This window comes from Numida meleagris, chromosome 4 (genome assembly GCF_002078875.1).
Source record: "Numida meleagris isolate 19003 breed g44 Domestic line chromosome 4, NumMel1.0, whole genome shotgun sequence".
Classification (NCBI taxonomy): Eukaryota; Metazoa; Chordata; class Aves; order Galliformes; family Numididae; genus Numida; species Numida meleagris.
In genome coordinates, this window is record NC_034412.1 from 7,199,534 (window position 1) to 7,223,057 (window position 23,524).

The 23,524-nt window shown below is 38.2% G+C and overlaps 1 long non-coding RNA gene across 3 annotated transcripts in view; it reads left to right on the forward strand.

Moving 5' to 3' along the window:
• LOC110397387 overlaps positions 1 to 23,524 on the forward strand; it is a 233,785-nt gene that overhangs the window by 78,319 nt on the left and 131,942 nt on the right. For all 3 annotated transcript variants that reach the window (XR_002437737.1, XR_002437738.1, XR_002437739.1), the window contains exon 3: positions 21,330 to 21,383. This is a non-coding gene — a long non-coding RNA (uncharacterized LOC110397387). The remainder of the gene's footprint in view (positions 1 to 21,329; positions 21,384 to 23,524) is intronic.

The following is a 23,524-nucleotide window of genomic DNA, read 5'->3' on the forward strand; positions in this document are numbered from 1 at the left end:
CTGTGTTGTTTAGAGCTAATATTCTAAGTGAGCTTGCTGGAATCTCAGAAGCACCTGGGTTTCTGAAGGGCTCCAGGCTTTGTGGTGTATCTTTTGGGTGCTACTGAGACTTAATAATTATGTTGATATTTTGTAGCTTGAACTCATCATGAAGTGTAATCTGAAACTGTCAGAAGGATCCCAAGACCCAGGAGGATGTGGTGGATTTTGGTCATAGTATTGTGGGAAACAATTCCAGTTTAAACAAAATAAATCCTCTAAAGCTAGAGAAATAATCATTAACTCTTTTGTGGTATAGGATTTCTTCAGTTCAGAAAATATCATCTCCTATTATCCCTTCTTTAGGGTTTCAAGAGGGCAGAAATACACATGGTACTTGCTCTGCCACCTTAAACTTTGACTGAGGGAGGCAAGGGAAATGCTTAGAGCAGAGTCATGGGAGGGCAAAGTTTTAAATAAAAATTGCATTGCAACACAATGCAACTCTTCAGGAGTATGTATCCTGTATAATACAATCCCTGTCCCTGAAATCTTCAAGGTGACCTCCCACTTGTGCTGGAAAAAAATTGTTGGGAAGGACCACCCGGCTAGGAACTGGAGCTGTAAGTGTTGCCTTGTAGGTCTGCAGAGTTCAGGAATGTCCCTGTTTAGATTGCTTTGTATTTTTTGTTTTAATTGTTCTCTCAGCTCTGAATTAAAAAATGAACAATAATAGAGCTGTGTGAGATTGAAATATATGAATCCATAATAATTTCCCTCGGCTTTCAGGAAAGCAAAAGAGTAAATATCAAACCGCTCAGAATTGGAGATCTCTAAGTCTTCTGTCTCTCCTGACCCTTTTTAATTCTAGTCTTACAATGTAGGTGCCACGTTGATACAAAGCAGCATTTAATGTGATCTGAGAACTATTGTGGAGGTTTTGGGTCATCAGCTACAGAGAGCTACTTTTAGGCCAGCAATTGTTCACACTCCCTTTCTGTCTCCTAATTTTCTTTCATTTTTTTTCCACGTATTTTGGTGTCTTTTGTACAGTAAGTTTGCTCATTTGCTCTCATTATTTTAAACTTAAAAAATATAGAACATTGTGCTAAGCAAAACTTGAAAAATTCTTCTGTGAAAGTATTTCAGGAAAAGTTGTTTCACGGGTTCATGTTTCAGTAGAAACTCTAATATTTTAATCTCATTAATGGCCAACCTGTAGTGCGTCATGGTAATTTTTTGCATGTGTAAGGTAACAAGAAAGGAGAAAAACTTAAGACTAAACACTTCCTGCAGTCACATTGATGCCAGACGTTCTGTTGTAGTTCACAGCATTTTCGGAACAAACAGAGTAACAGCAAAGATGCCTGTTGAAATCTAAGCTCTCTTCTGAAAATGTGTTAGCTTTGGTGTTTCCTCAGTTTAAATACTATGTACCTCACTGTATTTTCTGCATTTAAAGAAAGTCAGATTCCCTTCCCTTTGCCTTTAATGCAGTCAGCATCTCTTTAATTTTTTCCGATAATATTGCAGTACTTCAGTACTCATTTTAAAGATGGATGGATTTTTTTTTCTCATAAAGAAGAACATTGTGGGGTAAAAAAAAACCTGCTGGATGTGATTTCAAAAAATGTCAAAATATGTCAAACGCAGAAACCACTCAAGGGTTTCATTAACTGAAGCTTTGGTGATAAGTGTCATCTTGTCAAAGACCCACCCATCTCTCCCAATACATTACCAAATGTACTAATTTCCTTGCTGAGCTTGATGTTTATTGTATAGCTGAAATTGAAAATGGTCGGTAATGGAGTGAGCTTCAATCCAAGACCAATTCTGAATCTAAATTACTTGCTTCTTTCAATAGCATTGACAGAGGAGAGCTTTGTGCACCTTGTACCTAATCAACCCTTACTGTGACCCTAAATTCAGCAGTCTTCAGAGATTAATAATAAAATCCTCAGTTCAAACAAGTATTTGCCCTGAACAAGTTGCCCATTTCTTATGCTGAAAATGAAAGGATGTGACATTTTTTAGAGCTCTGCATGTTGTGGACCCTCACTAATTTTTTATCTTTGACCTATGGAGGCAGTTTTATTAATAGAAATCCCATGTAGGCTTTTGAAGTATGAAAAAAACATGTTTTTGAGGGAATAATTTTAATTTTACTCTATTTTAAAATGGAAATTGAATGATGACTTCTGTTTAAGGGTATAAAATAAGTGCTGGAGGATGTGTTTTTGTTTTTTTTTTTTTGTCCCAAGCCAAGTATACTTCTGTAGAAGTCCAAATAGTTAAAGGTAACACAATAAGTAAAGGATAGGTGTCATAGAATCATAGAATGGCCTGGGTTGAAAAGGACCATAATGATCATCGAATCTCAACCCCCCTGCTGAGTGCAGGGTTACCAACCACTAGACCAGGCTGCCCAGAGCCACGTCCAGCCTGGCCTTGAATGCCTCCAGGGACAGAACATCCACAACCTCCCTGGGCAACCTGTTCCAGTGCATCACCACCCTCTGAGGGAAAAAATTCCTCCTAATATCTAACCAAAACCTCCCCTGTCTTAGTTTAAAACCATTCCCCTTTGTCCTATTGCTATCCACCCATGTAAACAGTCGTACCCCCTCCAATTAATTAACTCCAGGTAATCTCATTATAATTTTTTCCTAGATTATAAAAACCCTTTTAAGCTAGTGATGTAGCCTACTCCAAAAGCTTTTACCAGAATGTAAATGTTTGAGAGTTGTTGATCTTGGTCTTTGCTTTCTCTCTCCCATTGGTGGTTCAGGTCACTGTACTTGGTTGCTAATTTGGGATCTAAATATTTTGAGACAGATGGAAAAAATTAGTTCTACTAAAACCCCAGGGTAGACACTTAAGTGGAAAATGATGATCCAAACTGACGGGGCAGACAAATTTTCTTTTGTTTAGGAACATTCAATTTTAGTTCGGGAGACCATGATGTGGTCTTTTAGTAGCTGCAGAATGCAGGTTGTGGGTGGCCAAGGTAGCAGAATTTTCTGGCTAATTTAGGTGAAAACCAAGAGTATGAGGAAAGGGATAGCTTTATGTTGCTACAATACAATTAAGTACACTGTTTCCTTCAGTAGAGGGCATCAGTGAGATATGTGATGTGACTCATTGGAATGTGTCTGCTAACTGGGTGGGAGAAGTGAAATCTGAGAGACTGTATGCCTGTTTGTTTGCATCAGCTGGTGGGTTTGTCAATGAAGCTGTGCAGGAGGACATTTTTCACCTTGTATTTTGCAGAACTCTTCATTTTTCCCACATTTTTTCCAACTGGTGCTTTGCTTGTGGCCCTCAGCTTCAGCGTCCTTCCAGCCCATGGGGTCCTGCCCCTCTCTCTTGGAGTGGTTGGCTGGAGTTGTGTTATGAAGCACAGTCCCAGTTCCTTTAGAGATCAGAAAGAGCTGGTTTCAGTGCAATCAAGCTATGGACCCAGTGAACGGTGTGACCATATTAAATGAATTTTTGCTGTAAAACCAACGCAACAAGAGTAACATTGTAGTTAAAGTAAGGTAGGATGGCTGGCTGGTGCTAATGTTCCTTCTCTGCAAAAATCAATGATCATGGATTCTGTAAACGTTTGGATAGCAAAAGTAAGTGCACACAGAGTAGCCTCTGTATTCTAGAACGTCCTTTTTACTGTGAGTCTTGTCAAGACCTTGGAAAAACTTACAGGCTTTTGTTCCCCAGCTTTCTTGTCAGGATGCGTTTGGTGGAAGGTTTGTTTGCCCTGGGTTTGGAGACATCTCTGAGCTGATACATAGAAATTTGTGTTTGATTTACATTAACGATCTGTATCATCACTGCCTTGAAATTCGTATTCACAGTTTTTGGACCTGCTTTTTCAATGTATATTCCCATAAACTAAATGTAAGTCTATCCGTTCTCATTTTACCACTGATAGATCTAGTGCAAACAAAGAGAAGTTGAGTAATGCCGAACTTCGTCACTGCCAAATGCCGCAGCACACAGCCAGTTTTTGTCTCCTGTACTTCAAGGCTTATTTGCTGAATATTTGGCATATTGCTGGCACGTTTCTTTTTGATGAAGCTGCAGAGTGCTTTATGCTGATCTACTTTATCTTATCATGCAGGGGAATCCCCTGATCTCCCAGCTTTTTTTCTCAAAAATTCTATTCATGCCTCCTTCACTCAAAAATTCTAGTTAGTTATTTAAGAAATCCATACCTTTCTCAAATCACTTCTGAACGCCTTTTGTTGACGTATCTCATCTCTTTTACATATGCTCTGCAGTAAAACAAAAAAATTAATTGCAAGATCCTTTGGGAGCGATCTTGAGAACTGGTAATTCTCGCACCCATTTCACTGCTGACATTTGATCAACCACAGTATGTTAGCAGGTGGCCTGTGGACTGCTGGAGCCTAGGTGCAATACTTTGAATAGTTCTGATACTGGGATCAATTTCTTTGCCACATGCGCCAGCAGAAACTTCTATTCTTTTTGTTCTAGAGCTGAACTTGTGCTGGAATTTTTTCTTATGTTTTGTTATCTTTGAGTCAATTTGCTGAAAATATGCCTTGATTCTCACCCTGGTGTGCTTACGGACCCTCTTATGGCAGCATGCTGCCCAAGCATTGATGCTTATTGAGCCTTGGCTGAGATACAGCCAAGAAATTACTGGATATGCTTCCTTCTACACTAATTAGTTGTATCTCCTTTCAATGCAGTACAATAACACTTAAATTCAGCTTAGCCCTGGAAATAGTATGCGTTTTATTAAAATCTTCAGTTAGTGTCCTGTATATCAGTTTACAGCTATAACAGGTGGTAGTAATAGAGCTAATTTTCATGATGTGTAATCAGTTAGCAAAACTTGGCAATGGATTTTACTATCCAATAACTGATTGTTTCATCGATTATTTGTCTGAGCAAAAGTTGTAACTGCCTAATAGATGTCACCGTCAATTTCTAGCATAAAGCTTATAAAAAAAAAGTGTTAGCATTCAAGAGACACTAAGCTAGATTCATTGAACAGGTGTGAAGAGACTGAAAAGCTCACAAGATTTACTACTATTTCTTTTCTTTAAATGTTACAGGATTATGGAAAGTAAAGGAGAGATCTTTAGATTAATCATCTCATAGGTTTGGGAATAATATACCTTTAATCCTTAGCTGGTTGAATTGTCATTTGAGCAAATTGACTGCACTTTTGCTGTGTATTTTGGGAATTTTTAAAAGTGGGGAATACTAATTTAATAGTAGGCAGATGTGATGGGCATGTATAAAAGTTTCAGGGAACCCTGTAACTAAAAACAAAAACAAAAAAAAATGACAACTTTATGCCACACCTAAGGATTTGGGCAACGTCATTTTAATTTGTTGCATATTTTTATATTCAAAATGAACTTGTTTTAATTCCTGTAATTTCTATATACACTTCAATTTTTACCAATTATATTTCATCGCATGTCAAGAAACCAAAAATGTAGTAGAAAAGAATGAACACAAACGTATGTATTTTTAAAATTCTGAATCTAAATACCTGGGCCGTATGCTTCCTGTTAAAAGCAATTAGTCATCCCCAGAGTCCATGGCTATCTATAAAACTAAGTTAGCAGCTCCCAAGTTTCAGTAAAGGTTTATTTCCCACCTTAAATTTCCCTGCCAATGTGTTAGTGTTCAGTTTCGATACCAGCAAAATGATGGAGCTGTACAAAGAGGGGGAGTGAGGAGAAGAGGTAAGAAGTTATTGAAAACAGAGCAGAACTTCAGCTGCTTCTGCAAACTACAGAGATGCTAGGTAGGTTAAAAGTCTGGAAAGATCTCCAGAAATTGTTTATAGCCTTCAGCTATTTTTATTACAGAATTACTGAGGTGTCTGTGCTGTGTGGTTGGAGCCTGATTATACTGCCCATTGTACAAAAAGAAGAGGTGCCCCACTCCTAGGAGTTTATAATCTCAATAAGTGTGGGAGAACAGAGGAGGTGATTTGCCAGAATCATACTAGAGGTCAGAAACAGAGATGGAACAAAATTGGAGTCACAATGGAAAACGTATTCAATAAGCAATATTGTTTTACTCGACTGACCAGGTGAATATAGTCAATTTAATCTATGAGAGTTTCAAAAGAAACCTTCATGTATAAGGGCTCACTATGACTGCTATCAAGAATAATGTAGAGATAATACTGTAAATGTTAAAGTACCGCTAGCTAAAGGTAAAAGCACTTTTAAGGAAATGACTACTGAAGTTCTCTTAAATTGTATCAAATGTTCTTGCTTCTCATTTTCAGATGAATTAAAAATAATTTTATTACATTCTAGGAGATGTTTTTGTTTCTTGCCAAAAGGAAATTGAGACAAAGCTGCACATTGTTCTTTTGCTAGAGGTGATATTACCTACTGTTCTGGGGGGGAGGGAGGGGGAGAGAGAAAGGATTTAAAGCTTGGCGTTTTCTTACATTTTTTCTCTCTACTGTACCCCTAGTATTGATTGAATACATTTATTTTTGAGGCATAAAATAAGAATTGCCTGATTAAATAGGAACAGCCATAGCTATGTTTTGTGGCGTTTATTGATATTTAGAGCTGTTTGGTTAATAGTAGTGTTTACTGGTACTGTCAGATGTTTTACTTACTAAAAATTCTGAATACTTTAACAAAAGGTTGCAAAATAAAAAGTAACTTGGAATATACTTGTATGACAGTATTCATATGCAGCCTCTTGACAATGCTTTATTGGGGAATAATTCAACGTAATGAATGTAGGGATCTGACTAGTAAGTTTCTATCAATGTTGTGGTTGTCTTATCCCTGAAAATATCTTAGTAAATCCTTGAAGAAGGGAGTTGTTGGGTATTTTTGATGCCATACCTGCCCTTGATGTGTCAAATAGTGTTAAATGCTCGGCAGAGAAGAGCTGACATCACTCTACAAACATTAAAATGATAATGATGAGTTATTCCAACGGTGGATCACCATTTAGATTTGAATTAAGCCTTTTTAGTTTTTCATATTTTACCTTTTTGATGCCATCATGCAACAGATTGAAAAAAAAAAAAAAAAAGAAGTAATGGATAGTGTTAAGGTGAATATGAGGGTATGTATGTTTATAGCCTTGTGCGTATAGCCTCTCACGAGCATTTTCATATCTCCCATTTTGCTTCAACTTGCATTTTGCTGATGATACCCAAGAAGGACGGAGCAGACTTAACAGAGTTGGGTAGATATTATTTCCAGTTTCATCTTCCTGAGTGGTTTGTCAAGGGTTCTTTACTGTCCTCTGCATGAAGCACTAGGGAAATAATATTTACTTGTGTGTGCATATTATGTATTAGTTTTAGTTGTCTTGATTTTGTACAAAACTGTGGTAGATGACATTCATGGATTTGTAGAAATCATCCAGAGGAACTCAAAGTTTTGGAGGTAAATATGGGAATACTGAAAATCATGAACTGAACTTATTCCCAGCAGACTTGAACTTGGGAAAATTCACGTTCATTTTTGGAAGCATCTGAGTGGAATTTCTCACCTCAAATCACAAAGGTTATTGCTTGATTGTAAAAGTAACAAACTAAATGTAATGGAAAATGCATTCTGGGATAAACAGCCAGGAACAACTGAGTCCTCAAAGACATTCTTTATTGCCTTATCACTGGACAATAAAACTTTGCTTCTGTCCCTCATGTTCTCTCTGTAACAACACTGCAAAACCGAAATTAGACTCAGTAGGCTAGCATCATATCTGGGATCAATATTGAGATGCCAAAAGAATCAAGCGGTATCTTGAAATGAAAGTAATTTTACTTACTCTTCACCACACTGTGCTGAAGGTATGTTAGTATTTTTCCCCAGTCCATGGTAAAACCTACAAATACTGCTTGGATTCCCTTGGATGCCTCTGACCTCTTCTAAAGACACAGATTATCTATCCGAAGAGTGGGGAGACATGAATGTTTTAAAACACAAACCAAAATTTGCTGTTAGAGGAAGCTGTCAAACAGCACTTCCAGAATAAAGGTGATGCCAGGCGACACAGATGTGACATTACAGCACCCAGGTCATTGTTGCAAATTGTCTTCCTCTTCCGCAGGTGCTATGGCACAGCACTTCTGAATCTGTTACAAAACATATTTTCTGATGCTTTCAATTGAACTATCTCTGATGGCATTTCTAAGACTTTATTTCCTCTGAAGTGTTTTACTGTAGTTTTGTCAGAAGAGGTGAGACTTCATACATGTGTGTTACACTGTAAAATCTGTGTGGGGAAAGGTGATTGTCTTTAGATACTCATTACCAAATGTCAGAGAGGAAGTGCTGCAAATCAAACAGCATGAGGGAGTTTGAATCAGATGCTTTGTATGCAGGGAATATCCAGGAGCTCTATTGACAGGAACTAATCTTTATTCCAGCAGACGTTATTAGAGGGAACCGAAAATATTATACTCACGAGAAAATTGGCTTCTGGTGCTTCATGGCCATACCCAGTCTCACTGAGACGCTATCTGAAAATTTAATGCTCTTGTCCTATTAGGACCTTTTCTTTTGTCAGAGGTCAGACCCACACCTCCTGCAATTATAGATGTTGTTGAGGAATAAAGTCCACTCCCTGAATCTGCTTTTAAATGTGCTGCTGTAGAAAGTACCAGTAGGAGCTCCCAAGCGTCAGGAGGATGAGAAGCAACTGATCAGATGCATGCTGACTATATACTCCCAAAGAGTATGTAACCCGTCTGTCCATTGGCTCAGCAGAAATACCAGCTTGCCTTTCATCCAGCCTTTTACTCAATTCATCTGATAGAATTGACCAGAAAAACTTGTTAATTTGGGAGAAACATACCATGTCAGGATAACTTTTGGCAGCATCCAAGTAGGGAATCTGAGACACAACCAGCAATTACTAGCAATTAGCCTCAGTCTTCGCTCTAATCTGTCCTCGATTTGCAAGCGTTCAAACTTTTTTTTGCAGTTATATTCATCACTGTGTGTCCATATTTCAACAAAATTATTAAAATGTATATTAATAAAAATGTATGTTAATATAAAATGTATATTAAAATGTAAACGTAATATAAAATGTATATTAATATAAAATATAAAATTGTATATTAATATAAAATGTATATTAATAAAGCCTCTTCTACTATAGGCGAGAGTTTTCTAATGGCTTTCCAGGCAACAACGTTCAAAGCAGCTTTTTTCAGCTTCAAGTGACTTATGCTTGATGAATCCTGGAATGGGCTGCCCAGGGAGGACGTGGCTGAGTCACCGTCCCTGGAGGCGTTCAAGAAACGTTTAGATGTTGTGTTGAGAGACATGGTTTAGTGGGGTTATTGGTGGTAGGTGGATGGTTGGACTGGTTGATCTTGTAGGTCTTTTCCAACCCTGCTAATTCTATGGTTCTATGAATGCCTGAAAGCTAAACGCTAAATGTATACAAGTTTATAATTGACTTTTACCTAAATTAGTTTTCTGTATGGGCTTTCCAGACTTCATTAACATCAAACAAAGCAAATTTTCATGGGTCAGTGCTACAAAACCTTACCTAATTACTTAAAATACATTCAGAGAATTTGAAAGCCACGATTTTCTTGTATGTAGTATAAATAATTAGTTCACAGGGGTTACGTTGTTTAGACTGTTTGTGCAGAAGTATAAACTAATATTTCTCTTTTGTTTCAAGATTAATTCATTTTCAGGGTAAAGACAACCTACTTGGTGTGATGTCGACTCATTTTTGTTATAGAATATTTTTAAAGTTTAGACTCTGCTCTCACATTCTCAAAACACTATGTAGCAGACATAGCACACCATTCAGCTGCTCAATTTGGCAAGCAGCGCTCTGCTTGCTGATTGAATAGAATGCCATTGTCAGCTTGCTTAGATGAGGGACTCTCATGGAATGCTTTCACACTGTTTCATAAGTAGAACTGCTAGGAAGCAGTTCCAAGAAAATATGGAAGTTTCCTATAACTACAATTTTTTTTTCTAAAATGGATACTACGTAGTCGCGCTCCCCATCAATCTTCCCTTCTTCAGATTCTTTATCCTTGTGCTTGGGTGGGCAGCACAGTTGAAGTCAGTGAGTGTCACATTCCCTGTATGCTGTTGCATTCAGGAGAATCAGGGTTGAGAAGAGCAGAACTCCAAGGCACTGCAGCTCATGCTTCCATGGGAAGAAGTCGGTGTCACAGAATCAGCTGTCACAGATGCCATGAATGCTGTTGAGAACAGTGACTAATTTTAACAAGCCTCATTTTTGTAGAATACAGTTAAGATAGAAAATATGTTTCATGCAATTTTTCTCTATTTTATAGTCACTTTGATTTAATAAATGTTGCAGTGATGAGGTTCTGGACAGCTGAGGATTCTAAGCTGCTGGGAAACTATAAAGTCAGGCTCAAAAAAAGTGATACTGTTTTGACAAATATTGGAAATAGCTGCTCAGTTTTTAGAAGTGACATTTTACAATGTTGCAAAGTTGTGTATCAATAAAAGGGCTGTATAAGAATATATTAAATGTACGTGATGTGTTTACCGTGGACTTGTTAAGTTAACCTTATTGGTACTGGAGCTACTGATTAATTCTCTTATCAGGTACGTATTCAAACACAGCTGCCTGTTAATTTTTAGAGGTTAGTGCTCAGCTATTATTATACTCTACATCAAACTCAGTGCTGAAAAACACAAAAAGAAGTTGTGGGGTAGGGAGCAGGAAGCAGGTTAAGAACCCATAACGCCTGCATTCACAGTGTTGCACAGTGAAAGCTGTGGGACCTATGACATTTTCATATCCCAATTTAGAAAGTGCCATCTCTATTCTTTTAGAATGTTGCGTTACCCCATAAAGGTATAGAGTGAGAATAGAAGATGTGAATAATGGAGTAAGTTCACATAATGCAAAGTGACTTAAGTCACACTGTGTTGCTCCTCCAGTCCTATGACCAATGTGTGCTGGTCAGCTGTGTTAGAACATCTTTGACTCATGCTTATTTCATGGTTCAGAAGGGCTCCAATCTATTTGTGGAGATGTGTCTTTCTATCAACTCACTTTATGTTGTTATCTGGCAAAAGAGATCATGTATGGTATTAATTCCATCAATTTTTTGCCCTTGGGGTTGATATTTATACTAACCTGATACTTCTGGGAATAGATGTGCCTTAGTATAAAGCCATATTATGTTGCCTGTGCTTTGCAAAGTAGTCACGTTCAAGGAGAATTCAGCCCAGCCATACAGTACGTTCTAATGCTTATAGCCACCCAAAATAAAATGTGTGATTGTCAGTGAGTGCGGTATGTGTATTTTCTTGTTCTTTTTTATCTTCTTGCTTTTCGTTTTATACAACTTCACAAAATCAAAAAATTAAAGTCTTAAGTTGTAAATTTCTGAACTTGGAGTTTGTTATCTTTTATAGGATGTGATAACGTGGAATAACTACTAGGGCTCTAGCTTCTGAAATCCTTAAACTAGACTCTTAGCACATGCATCCTACTGCAGCCCTTCTGACTTCAGTCGAGTTAATATGCCTCAGCTCTACACGTAACAATATTCAAAATTAGTAAGTGAAATATTTTCTTGTTTAAAAACTATAGCATCTCTTAAGAAACTAGCATTTTGATTAAATGATGCAAACTACAACATATCTTAGCATACACATTTTCTTTTTTTTTTTGTATGTAATGTTGTTTTAATAACACTGCCACAGTCTGGGGGGCAGGGAGGAGCAAAGAAAGAAAAATTTGGAATTAAAAATAGAATGACCATAGTGAGTGCTGTATGCATCTAGCATATATATTTTTTTCTTTTTAGTACTGCATTTGTAAACATTACTGGTTGGGAATTAATTTTATGCTTCTTAATGCTAGTCCACAGTGCTTCAATTCTAACACCAATTTGAATGAGATTTTTATGGGAAAAAGAAGGAAGATTTACCCAGTTCTCATCTTGGAGGTTACAGTATGTTTAAACAGATATATTTTCTTTTAGTCTAACCTTGTCTGGAAGATATAGGAAAACTAATTTGCCTTATTTACATATGGCACAATCTATCCAGTATTCAAGGGTTTGTCAGAAACAGGAACATTGTGCATTTCCATGGTAACAGATGGCATGCTGACAGTATCTGGCTCGTTGCAGCTTCGTCTAGGCAGGCCAGCAATTAATCAGCCATCTACATGCACAAAATTCTTTGTGAGTGAATGGCACTGCTCCTCTGTAGTGCTGCCTGTGCTTTTACAATTTTTGTATTCCTGCAGGGCAAAGTACTTTTTTGTCTCTTACGCTCATTTTCAGTAGCTTCCAAAAAAAAAAAAAAAAACCACAGTGAAGAATATGAAAATGGAAACAAGTCTGCACATAATTTAGAAAATACATTATTTCTTCAGCATATAAAATGTGTGGTGCTCTTGTTTTTATTCCATTGCTTTCCTTGTTTCCTCTCTCTCCCTACTATTTGTAGGCTTTCTGTGCCACGTGCTTCCTTCAACCTATTTGACAGTTGAGGTTTTCGCAAACAGGTAATTCTCCAAAGGTGTGCAGGAATGGAGCTATCATCTGGATGGCTGGGCTAGGAGCACTGGGGTTAAGGACGGCCTTAAGCAACCCTCTAAAGACATCTCATTGCCTTTTTATAGAATGGCATCTTATATCTAACCATGCTGCCCTGCCGGCAGCTGCATTGCACCAACAGGCACTAGCTGTGTCCTTACATTGTGACTGATCTTCTTCATAATTAGTGCAAGATTTATTTTATCAGAGATAATCTGTCACTGTTTGAATATGCTGTGGGAGAAAAGAAACTCCTTAGGGTGTTTTCTCACTCCTCATGTGTCTGCCTGAGGCAGAGCTGTGTTAGAGCTTTGCTGCTGGTATTCATAGATATAGTTTCTATTGGCAGCACTTCATATCCAGCTGCATAACAGCATCCTTCTCCCTTCATCTTTGGAGAAATCCTTCATGAGTTTTCCTTTAAGGATGATATTTTCAAAACTGCTGCTTTACAAAGTTCTGAAGGGAGTGTCAGCATTCCTATTTTGGATTTCAGAGTCATGGGATGTGGGACTTTAGGGTTTCTATTGGTAAAACTGGGGTCTGGTGGTTGATAAAGTACCAAGGTCAAAATGTTGGCAGGACAATGGGATCTGTGAATGTTGTTAGTTTTTTCTTACATCTCTGAAAAAAGTGAAAGATTTATCTCTGAGATTAGGCTGTACCTTGAATAAGAATAGTATTCTTTTTGTGCTAGCCTAGGCAACAAAAGAAATTGTGAGCTTCGTTTTTGATGGAGAATTCATTCATCCAGACATAGCAGTTTTAAGAAGAAATTTGTTTCTTAAGTATTTACTTCGTAGCGTATCTGGATCTCTTACTGCTACTGAGACAAATACCAGTTAGCAAAAAGGTTGGCCTTAGTTGCAGCAAAGTTCTGATTATGTGACCTGAAATGATTAGAAGGGATATTCCAGGCAAGTCTTCACTGTTTTGCTCCCAAATCCATTATTTTTTGGGTGAGTTACAGATGTCCAAGCTCAGTTGTGAAGAAGTCATGGTGCATGTTATTTTAGTGGTGAGGTAGTCAACTTTCTTTAGTCTTCCTTAGTCTTTTGTACCCATTTGTTATGTCATGTCAAGGGGCCTTTATGCTTGTTATGGGGTTAGTCACTGCATGTTTCTATTCTCTGCTCTAACTGGTCTCTGAATCCAAAGAAAATTTGTGAGAGATGTAGTTATCAAGGCTTTGAGAACGTTTCATCCTAGGCATTTCTTGCTTTAAACTTGTAACAGTCATTTGTGGTAAATGTGGATGTCGTCTTTTAGGATAAAGGATAAATTTGGATGCCATCTTTTTATAGTTATCTACATTTTTAAATCCAAAATTTCCAAGCCTCCTGCTCCTCCTACTTTAGACTTCATTTATCCCAGTAGGAAGAAAGGGTTTCCTCGGCAGTCGGCTTGGCTTGGGGAAGACACGGGGGTTGATTTTGCTGTATGTGGCCAATTATGTTGACCTTTGTGATGGCAGGCCTGGAATCTCGAGTTTTCCTCCTATTTAGGACTCCTTCACAGCAGCATAATGCATTGCTGCCATGTCAGTTTGTGGTCTAATATTTTTACAACCCAGCAATGCACATTTGGAGATTGTGATTAGCATCCTTGATTCCTAGAAAAAAAAATGTAAAAGCCTTGTTAGAACTAGAAAGCTGAAGCCTAAAATAGTCCACCTGCTGTTCTAAAGAGTATTATTTTAGTGCCCTGGGGACATGCAAAGTTGTAACCTACTGATGTCAGGATTAGATTTTACAGAGCTTTTTTAATATAAGTGTTTTTGATAACTTGGCAGAGCTTTTTCTGTTCATTTCTGTTTGCTGTTTCTTAAAAACAGCATCCTAAGGGGAGATGGTAGCTGATAAAATGGATGATGCCCAATTTCTTTTTCACCACGGAATATAGATCCTTTGATAGATAGTAGATTAAGACAATTATCAAATAGTCAGAAGAGGAAAATATTTTTCCTGGGATTATTGTTTAAGTTGAATTTTATTCTCTTTCCAGTTCTGTGGTTAATGAATGTGGTGGAATTGATTTTCTCATATAACTAACTTTAATGGTGACTTAGCTATTAACAACGATAATGTAAACATACACAAATTTGTTTCCAATAATGGGAATATTTATGCTACTTGTTTTAATGTGCTTGATTGTCAGTATTGAAGTAGAGATGATTGTTCTGTGCTCAGTAATGCTTAGATTCACAACTGCTATTGCAAAAAAATCCCACCATCATTCTGAGATGAATCAGTGTTCAGATAAGATCTTTAAACATGGGAACTACATTCCCCCTGCAGTGTTTAAGTGTTAGAACTGAACTGGGTGGCACAAGCATCCTTGGGGTTAGCAGGGAACCATTCCCAGCCTTAGTGATGGTAGACTGCCAGCGTTGTTCTGTTCAGCAAGAAATTTAAATTGAACTTCCTTTCCTTATTTGTGATTATTAATGTCTCTGTAGCTAACCACATTTTACCCGAAACATTCCTTTTCCCCTCACCTTTAATCTCTTTGTAATAATTTTCTCATTCTCTGAAAAAAATTATTTTTTCTTAAAGTTGGGCGTACGAAGTACATGGAACAAAAGGGTTTGTGGGCACGTGTCGATGACTGCTGCTATGAAGAACTTATGGTTTGATATGGAACCTGTCTGTGTGGAGTATTATTTCCTTGCGGTTATGCTTTTTTTCTTGATACTGAAAAAGTTGCTAATGATTATGGCCCCTAGAATTGCTGCTGCACGATGAAGGCACACAAGCTGCCCTGGGGTGAGCCGCTGGCAGCCCTTCCAACCATCCCTCTGACTGCCAGCTTGCAGGAAGAAACAAGTTTCCTACCGCAGGCCTTAGCAGAAGGGAGATGTTTTAGAGGATGTCTCCCAATTTTTGGAACTTGTGTCTCAGAAGATTTGTTTTCTACTTCAAAAGAAGAGTGATATTTTGTGCTACTGTTCTTCATTGAATTAAAATTCTCACCTCTGTTTTCAGTCACACAAAGGTGAGCCTGTCATTTTGCTTGCCTCCTAAAAGTAGGTGCAGATAACAGACACCAGATGTTGAATCCTGGCAAAACCAAATTTGCTTACTACATGCATCAGTAACATACCTTACTGCAAGTAGGGTCTTAGCTGATCTTCTTTTTCCTCATGCAGAACAGGTAATAAAATAATACGCAGTCCTAAGGAACAATCTCAGTGATCCCAATTTGTCGGAGTGCTTAATTGAGAGCCTGTGAATTTGACCTGTTGACGGATGATGAGGAAGCTTCTCAGGGGGTCCCTATTAAGACTGAAATTCTTCAATGTTTTCTTAATCAGTGATCAATGCAGATCATGCCGCTATGGATGATCAATTAACAAAATGTGTATTAAATCCCTAGAAACAATTTTCTAAGTGTTGAAAAATGACTGATTAATAGCAGACTCCTACTAAATGTTAAGAAAACAAAATGTACTTTTTTTGGCACTAAAAGAAAATTACAGGTAACTCGGGATGAAATGATAATTAGAACAGCAAGCGGTACTGTGATGGAGCAAATTAAATCCTTTAGGTGTCTTGCGGTTATTTTGGATGAATCTTTACTTTCCCCAATCACTTGGATTATATTGTTCAGAGAGTAAACTTGTGATTGGGGGATTAATGCACGTATAATTTGACTCTGGATGCCAAGAGAATTGTAGCTCTCAATAGTAAATATTGTCAATTACTTATTCTGGTTGTATAATTTACAGTGCAGCCTCCTGATAAATTCTGATTCTAATCCTGTCAGTATATGGTAGTTTTTGTGTTTATTTGTTTAGCTTGGTATGAAAAACCGTTCTGTTTTCTTTTCTGAGAGAAAGGGGAGCAGGAGTCCCAAAGATACCCGCTGTTCAGCTCATCGCTCCTGCAGACTGCACTGGGAGCCTTTTAGGGTTCTTGCTTAATCTCTGTGGTGCTATATTCTTTCTCATCTCTCTTCACAACAGTGAAGAGAAATTAGATTTTCCATCACAGGGATCACAACCACCTGCAAGGGCTTAAGAGCCTGTGCCAGTGCCGTCTAATACATGCTCTTCTATCTGCCACTAGATGAGGAGGTGAGAAAACCACTGGTCAGTGAAATACCTATCTTTGTTTTCTCACAAGGCAAGATACTTAAGGATGAGCCTGGCTTTAGATATATGATTAATTCCATTTTAATCAATGTGATTTAAGGTAGATATGTGCGGAAATGCCTAGTTGATTATCAGTGTGGAGAGAGATACACAGATTTTGAAATAGATATATATAATGGATCTGTTTGCATCGTGGGGTTTTTATTATTGTTTTCTTTCTCTATTGCCTTAGAGGTAAAGGCAAAATAGGAAGATATTATAACAAAAGCTCAGGGATATATTAAACACCCTCAAGTCTGACAAGAGTTTGAAGATGTTTTGGTACCATTTGAATTAGCTCAGTAAAACGTTTTGTGATGATTATTTTGTAGCAAAATACTGGGAATAATGATGGGCTAAAAATAGCCGTGCAACAGACAATGAAATCTAGTATACCTCTCCAAATCCTGGGACAGTGCTGATGGGTCAGGTAATGCTGAGTACTCTTGACTTAAATGGATGAGTCAGTAAGGGGAACATTGGCCAGCTGTTGACATAAAAACCGAAATAGAACAAAGACTCGAGGCAGGGGCCACAGACTAGCAGATTTTATGTGACTTTCTGTTACCTAACAGGTAATGGCTCTAATCTCAATGCAGACCAGACTCATTCCAAAAAAGCCACTACTGCATATTTTAAGATTATTCCATACCTGGACTGTGGAGATTTTCACATCTATGTTTTATTTCATCCTATGAAAGAGAATGGAAACAAACTTTCAACATCTATATAGTATGTTCTTCATTTTTCTTAAATGAATCAGTCTTGCCAAGGCTGAGTTTTGTGTTTGTTTATGCATATTTTCAAGGCTTAGATAAAAGAGCACTTATTCAGTCTACCATCAACACAGTGCTGTGGTGTAAGGGGGAGGGAAGGGAACCCTCAGCATATATGGAGAATATATAAAGATCTGAATCACATGGGTGTTCTTTTATTTGCAACCATCATTTATTTTCTATTTAAAAACAAATTAAATAGGAAATGAAAGAAAACATAATACAGATCTGGTTTTCTCTGGTTGAGAAAATGGTAATTAAAATAGGGAACATCTGCATGACAGGATATTTCTAAAAAAGGAACTGTTTCCTGATTGTTACGTATTTTGATTTTTAAAGAAATGCAAGGAATTTAGGACCTCAGCAGCCACGGAATCTGTGTAAGAACTGGATGCCTAATTGTCTTTTGTGCCTTTCTGGAAATTTTCCATGTGGTCTCCACGTTTCTGGTGTTGCTGATGCCACAATTCAAGGAGCCCAAGCTTATCGGTATGAAAGCTGTTGATCATCCCCATTGCAGCAAAAAACTTCCAGTGTGTTCTGACCTTGAAAAAACATTTTGCTGTGTAACACACTACTGTGTGGTATGTGCATTTTTTGTTCTTGCACAGAATCTGTTATGATGAGCACTGTTTGCAGCTCTGTGATTAATGACTTCTGTCTCCAGTGCACTGTACAGCAGCACAACTATGTGTGAGTCCCATAATTCCCTGAAGACACGTTGTCACAGGGAGATACTTTTTCAGTTATTATGTGGCTTCTTGCACTCTGTTTTGGTATGAACAGACAAATGTTTATTCCTTTTATACAGATTTTCTGCATACACCTCATTATTCTAACTTACAGCTTACAGTATAGTTTTGCCCACAGTAGAACTGAACAGTAATACATACTGATAACATGATGTAAAACAAAGGCACCCCAAATTCTCTGGATGGGAATTGTTAAAATAGAAGCTAAATTGCACCACATTCACATTTTTTATTATTTCAAAATTTACGATTTGCGTGCGTGTGTGTAGGGGAGGATAGTTTTGCAAAAGGCAACTATTATCAAGGTGCTGAAATTAATTGGTTGCTTTAATTGAGGTAGATTACTAGCTAATGCTTTCTTGAATACAGTAATTCTCCTATTAAATTATCTTCGAATAATTACCTGAAATTTCTCAGCTGCAGGGACTGATGGCTATTTAATTGCACAGTGATGTTGCTATATAATTACTTAACAAGGTGTCCTTTAATAGTTTAATTCCCCTTTTCCAAGGGAAAAAAACCTACAGATACAACTTATATTTTTTAAGTGTTGTGATTTTGCTTTGGGGTTGTTTTTTTTGTTTGTTTGTTTTTGTTTTTTGGAGATAACTACGGCTGCATCAGTAAAAGAAAGCTATTTGTTGACTTGCTTTTAAAAATAAGCCTTTTGCTCAAGCATAGATTTGGAATCAGAAGCGTTTTGAAGCTCAGGAGTATTGAGGCATCCCATTGCTTTCTTTAGATTTATTTTGGTTTTTTTATAATGTGTTTTACATTATGCTTGGAAAGAGACATTAGAAGTTTAGGTCTGATATGCAAAGACTAAACTGTTTTTGCAGAGTTTTATGGATAAGGAGTTGTCCAGTTAACGGTGTATCCTGTGCTGAAGCAAAGCAGATTGACCAGGATTTTTAAGCCTATATTTATTTATCCTGGTCACAAAGTGTGAGTCTTGTTGCTGGGTCCTAGAAGCTGGAGAAAGTGACCAGAGAAAACAGCCATTTGTTGAAAGATTTTCTTTCTAATCTATGTATGGTTAGATCTGCTGGACCTGTAGATTATCCCAAAAGATCAAGTTCTGAACAAAAGCAATGGTCTATTTAAAATGTGAGGGCTTTTAAATTTGTCTTTCTAAACAGTAGGCGCATCTAGAGGTGGCTGGTCAGTGTGTGTTCCACTTGGCTTCCGTGCTGAGCCATGGTGGGTGCCATCCACAAGCGTCCCCACCCGGCAGCCTGGTGCTGCTGTTCAGAGGCTTGGGGCTTTTGGTCTGGGTCTGCCAAGTTCCATCCTAAGCATCCTTCAGTGTAGGCAGAGGTCTTTACAAACAGATCACTGAGGCTGTGCAGAATACATACAAAATGGTCAGTAACACACGTTGTTAACCACTTCAGAAGATTCCAAAATGCCTATTTGTAAGTGCCACTTTAAGAGAACAGTCAAGCCAGTATTGTAGAACTGTGCTCTGTCCACAGTGATTGGTTTTTGGACACATCTCCAAAGGATAAAAGCAACATACCAGTGACAATGGACTACAGTGCACGCAGCCCAGGCTGTCAGGAATGAAGGAACCCGTGCTACAGGTGTTATCCCACGAATATACAGTTCTTGATTCAGCCGTCTGGGGTTATCTCTACCTTATGAGAAATGAATAGCAAAGGTTTTTTTATATGCCCGTCAGTCTTGAAAGCCTGATATGGAATATTCATCGCCTGATTTTTCAACTTCACAAGACGGCCAACAGTGTTCAAATCAGACACTAAAGACTGGATTTTTTAATTACCATAAACTGATGCAGAGCTGTTGACTGGATGCAATTTTTGTCAATTTGCATAAATAAAGCTGAAAATTGCAAGACACTCTTGAGATATTTTCCCTAATGCTTCAGTCAGGGTGTAAGAAAACCAAGAACAGGAAAGAAATGTTTTAGCTCTCATTTCTTGTCTCAGCACAAATCTGTCCTTTTTCTACTCTGACTTCTTAGCAGTTGATGTCAAACAGAATCTTTCTTCCTTGGCCATGAGCAGGTTTGGGCCTTTATCTTCTATGATCTAAAAAACTTGTTATCTTTGCAAAGTGCCACTCGTGCCAGAGGATGGTGGCCCAGGCCACAGGTGGGCCTGGAGGAATCCATGCAGGAGATGAGCGTGAGCCGAGCACTTGGCTGCTGCTCACGGGCAAACAGCTCTGGTACTCTGTCACCAGGGAGCCCTGTGTGGCCCTGGGTGCTCATCTCATCATCAGGTGTTTGCAATAATACAAGGGAACATAATGTGTTTGCAAACAGTGATATTAGGACTGAAGCCCAGCTCTGGTAGATTCCATACAGTGGTTTGTTGTCCTATCTAGACATAAGGATATAAGTAAAAGTTCCTGAGGCAAAATGCTGCTATCCTGAAGCACCTTCAGCCTACTGGAGGTAGAAAGCATCGTATATAAATGGAAAGACTAACGGATGTGTTACTAGTCACTTCTCCAGAACCTTTCCAAGTCTCCCAGAAGTAAAGTCTGTTCTCTTGCTTTTTGATTTGTTCTCCTGTTTTCTTTCTTTGCTTTGTCCTCTGCTTGTTCTTCATCTCTTAATTCCCCCATCCAAACCCTCCCTTTTCATTCCCCACTCTTTCGACTTCACTCCTCCCCTCACTCATTCTCTTCAGTGTTGCAGCAATGGTAGTCAAAAGAAGAAAGGAATGGAATTATGTGTTACTAAATGGGTGGTGCTGATGGAAAATCAGGAAGGAGGAAAAGAAGAATTAATTATCCATAACATAAGGGTTAAGAAACAAGATTTTTCCAACTCACACTAATATCTGAAGATATCCTAAATTTGTGAGAAATATGAACGTTCCTTCTTCCTTCATCAGAAGACTGTAGCTAAAGTGTCAGAAAAGGAAAGAGAGGGTCAAACCTTATGTTTTTATCCCTGCTTTCTGTAAGCAATCTGTAAAGAGATTTTTTTTTCCAAGATTGCTGAGCATCTGCTGTTCCAATTCACTGCTTCCTAGGAAGGATGAGGTGTAACTGTAATCTGTTACTTTGAGATCCTTCTGTGAAAGACATTAAACGAGTACAAGTTGTTGCTGGGAGGCAGTTTGTATAACCAGTCACTGACCAGAAGACCAGCCATTAATTTTTGGTTTCTCTGTTTATTGCAGCTGATAAGGAGAATATGCCAAGTCAACTGGATGAGTCAGCACGGGCAACATAAAGTGAGTTTGTTTTTTTAAGTAAAATATTCATGCTCCATGTAAACTTATTGGAATATGGCCTACAATTATAAACTCAGAAAAGTGCTGCTAAGATTTTCTTAGATTTCTGTTTTAACTGTGGCTGCATATCCCCTCAGTGAAGGAGTGGATGATTAAGCTACTGTGTTTGCTCTTAAAAAAAAAAAAGTTTCTACATGGAATTCTTTTTTTATCAAACGCTGACAACATGCATTAACAATGGAGAATACTGATAAAATCTTATAAGCAGTGATAGTCAAAATCATTTCCTCTTAGAAATACATTCTGCAAAATGTCTGCACTGGGGTGAAGTCTCCCTGACCACTCATCAATGCAAGCAAGATTTTAAAAATCAATTCTTTTCTGCCCTGGAGTAGAAACACATCAAACATTGTCTCAGTGTGTATGAGCAGGTACTGTTTCTGTGGGCTTGCTGGCTTTTAATTTTAAATCAGGAAGAATGCTGATAATATCCCAGCAACCTATTAGAGAATTAAAAACGTCAAATTCAATTGCAAATTCATTTTTCTTGAAGGGATATGCAGGCACCTAGACCTTCTGTAACCCTATGCAATGCTTGGCAGCTGGAGAATGATTTTCTGAAATTTGAGGGGAGAATTTCAAAAGGGCATAAGGTTGGTGGGAGTGGTATTACATTCCCCCGTTTTGCATTATTTCGTACAGAAACATAACCAGAGAAAAAGATTGTGGTCTTCCTTCTCATGTTTTGCCATTACAGCTGTGAGATTTGATCTAATACTTACTGAAATAAATAGTTATGTTTGAGTTGTAAGAGGTGGATTTTGTGTTAGGACCATAGATAAGGAGTAATCATGTGGCTGCTCTGAAGCTTGGGATAATGAGGAGGGAAGGAGTGGTATATGGAAAAAAGAGTTCTCAAATCTGAACTTTGCAGCAAACCTCTCGTCCTTTTCCTGTCTCCGTAACACTATCAGGAATTCTCATGTGGATCATGCGTCATGTCTGGGTGTTAGACCAAGGCATCACATACCATGTATGGGATGCACCCAGTGCCACGTGCTGGGTTTGCTGGTCTCCTCACCCAACACATCTGTGCTGTGCAGGCACATCTGTGGAGCCACACTCAGGTGGCTTCTGGACACAAAGAGATCTGCTGAGCACCTCGTGTCCCTCCACTGCTGTGCAGCATGAGGCTTCCTGCCTGTTCACACATCTCAAATACCAGTGTGCTGGTTCGCAGATCAGCTCTAGTATCTGGGATTCTGAAGCAGGAGAGGAGCCTGAAGTTACTCCATCACAAAATGTAGACAATTGTGTGTAACGTGGAGTGTTAGGTGAGGGTGAATCCATGAATTCATAGCTCATGAGACTTGGAAAGCGTGCTAGCGTTTCTTTAAAAGGATGTGTTCATTGCTGTGCTTTGTCTAGATTAACCTGAAAATGTGAATAAATGTCAAGATATTAGGTCTCTGATGAAAGAGAAGCTTTACAGTTCAAGTTGGCAAAAAAAATTATTTTTCATAAAACTTACTTGGCTTCAGAGTAAAGCATTTCAACTGTATTCTCTTCATCTTTCTTGTCATGCTGTAGAAAAAAACATAGGTCTTGATTAGCTGGTTGCATACGTGAGTGCTGTTAATCATGAGTGACCAAGACCTGAGGGGCAGTGGCAGTCCTTCAGTGTGCCACACATAACATTACTGAAGTGATATTTGATGAATAGATACATTAGTTAACAAGATTTGGAGTGGTGGCACTGTTTTCATAAGGAGTTTTTACTCATATGTTGTTCATAAGTCTGCAGTTCTGGATACTTTATGCCTCTTTGAGTAGCTAGAACTCAGACTTTCTTTTGGTATGGAAAAACTGTTGTTTTCCTCCTGCTCTCAGTGGAGTGCAAGTACTTGTTCCTCTGGTGGCACTTGGGTGAGGGGAAAACAAACTTGGGTCATCAGAAGGGTCCAGAATTAAATATTTTCTAGCAAGTCCCCTATAGACAAGGTGTTTAAACATTGTGGCAATTATGTCTGATATCAAATTCAAAGTATGCACGTATCCCTTATTGCTAAAACCAGTTAAAAGGATTGCTCATTAGGCTTAGCCCTCAGCACTAGAAAAAAGCTCGGAGTAAAATTACAGTT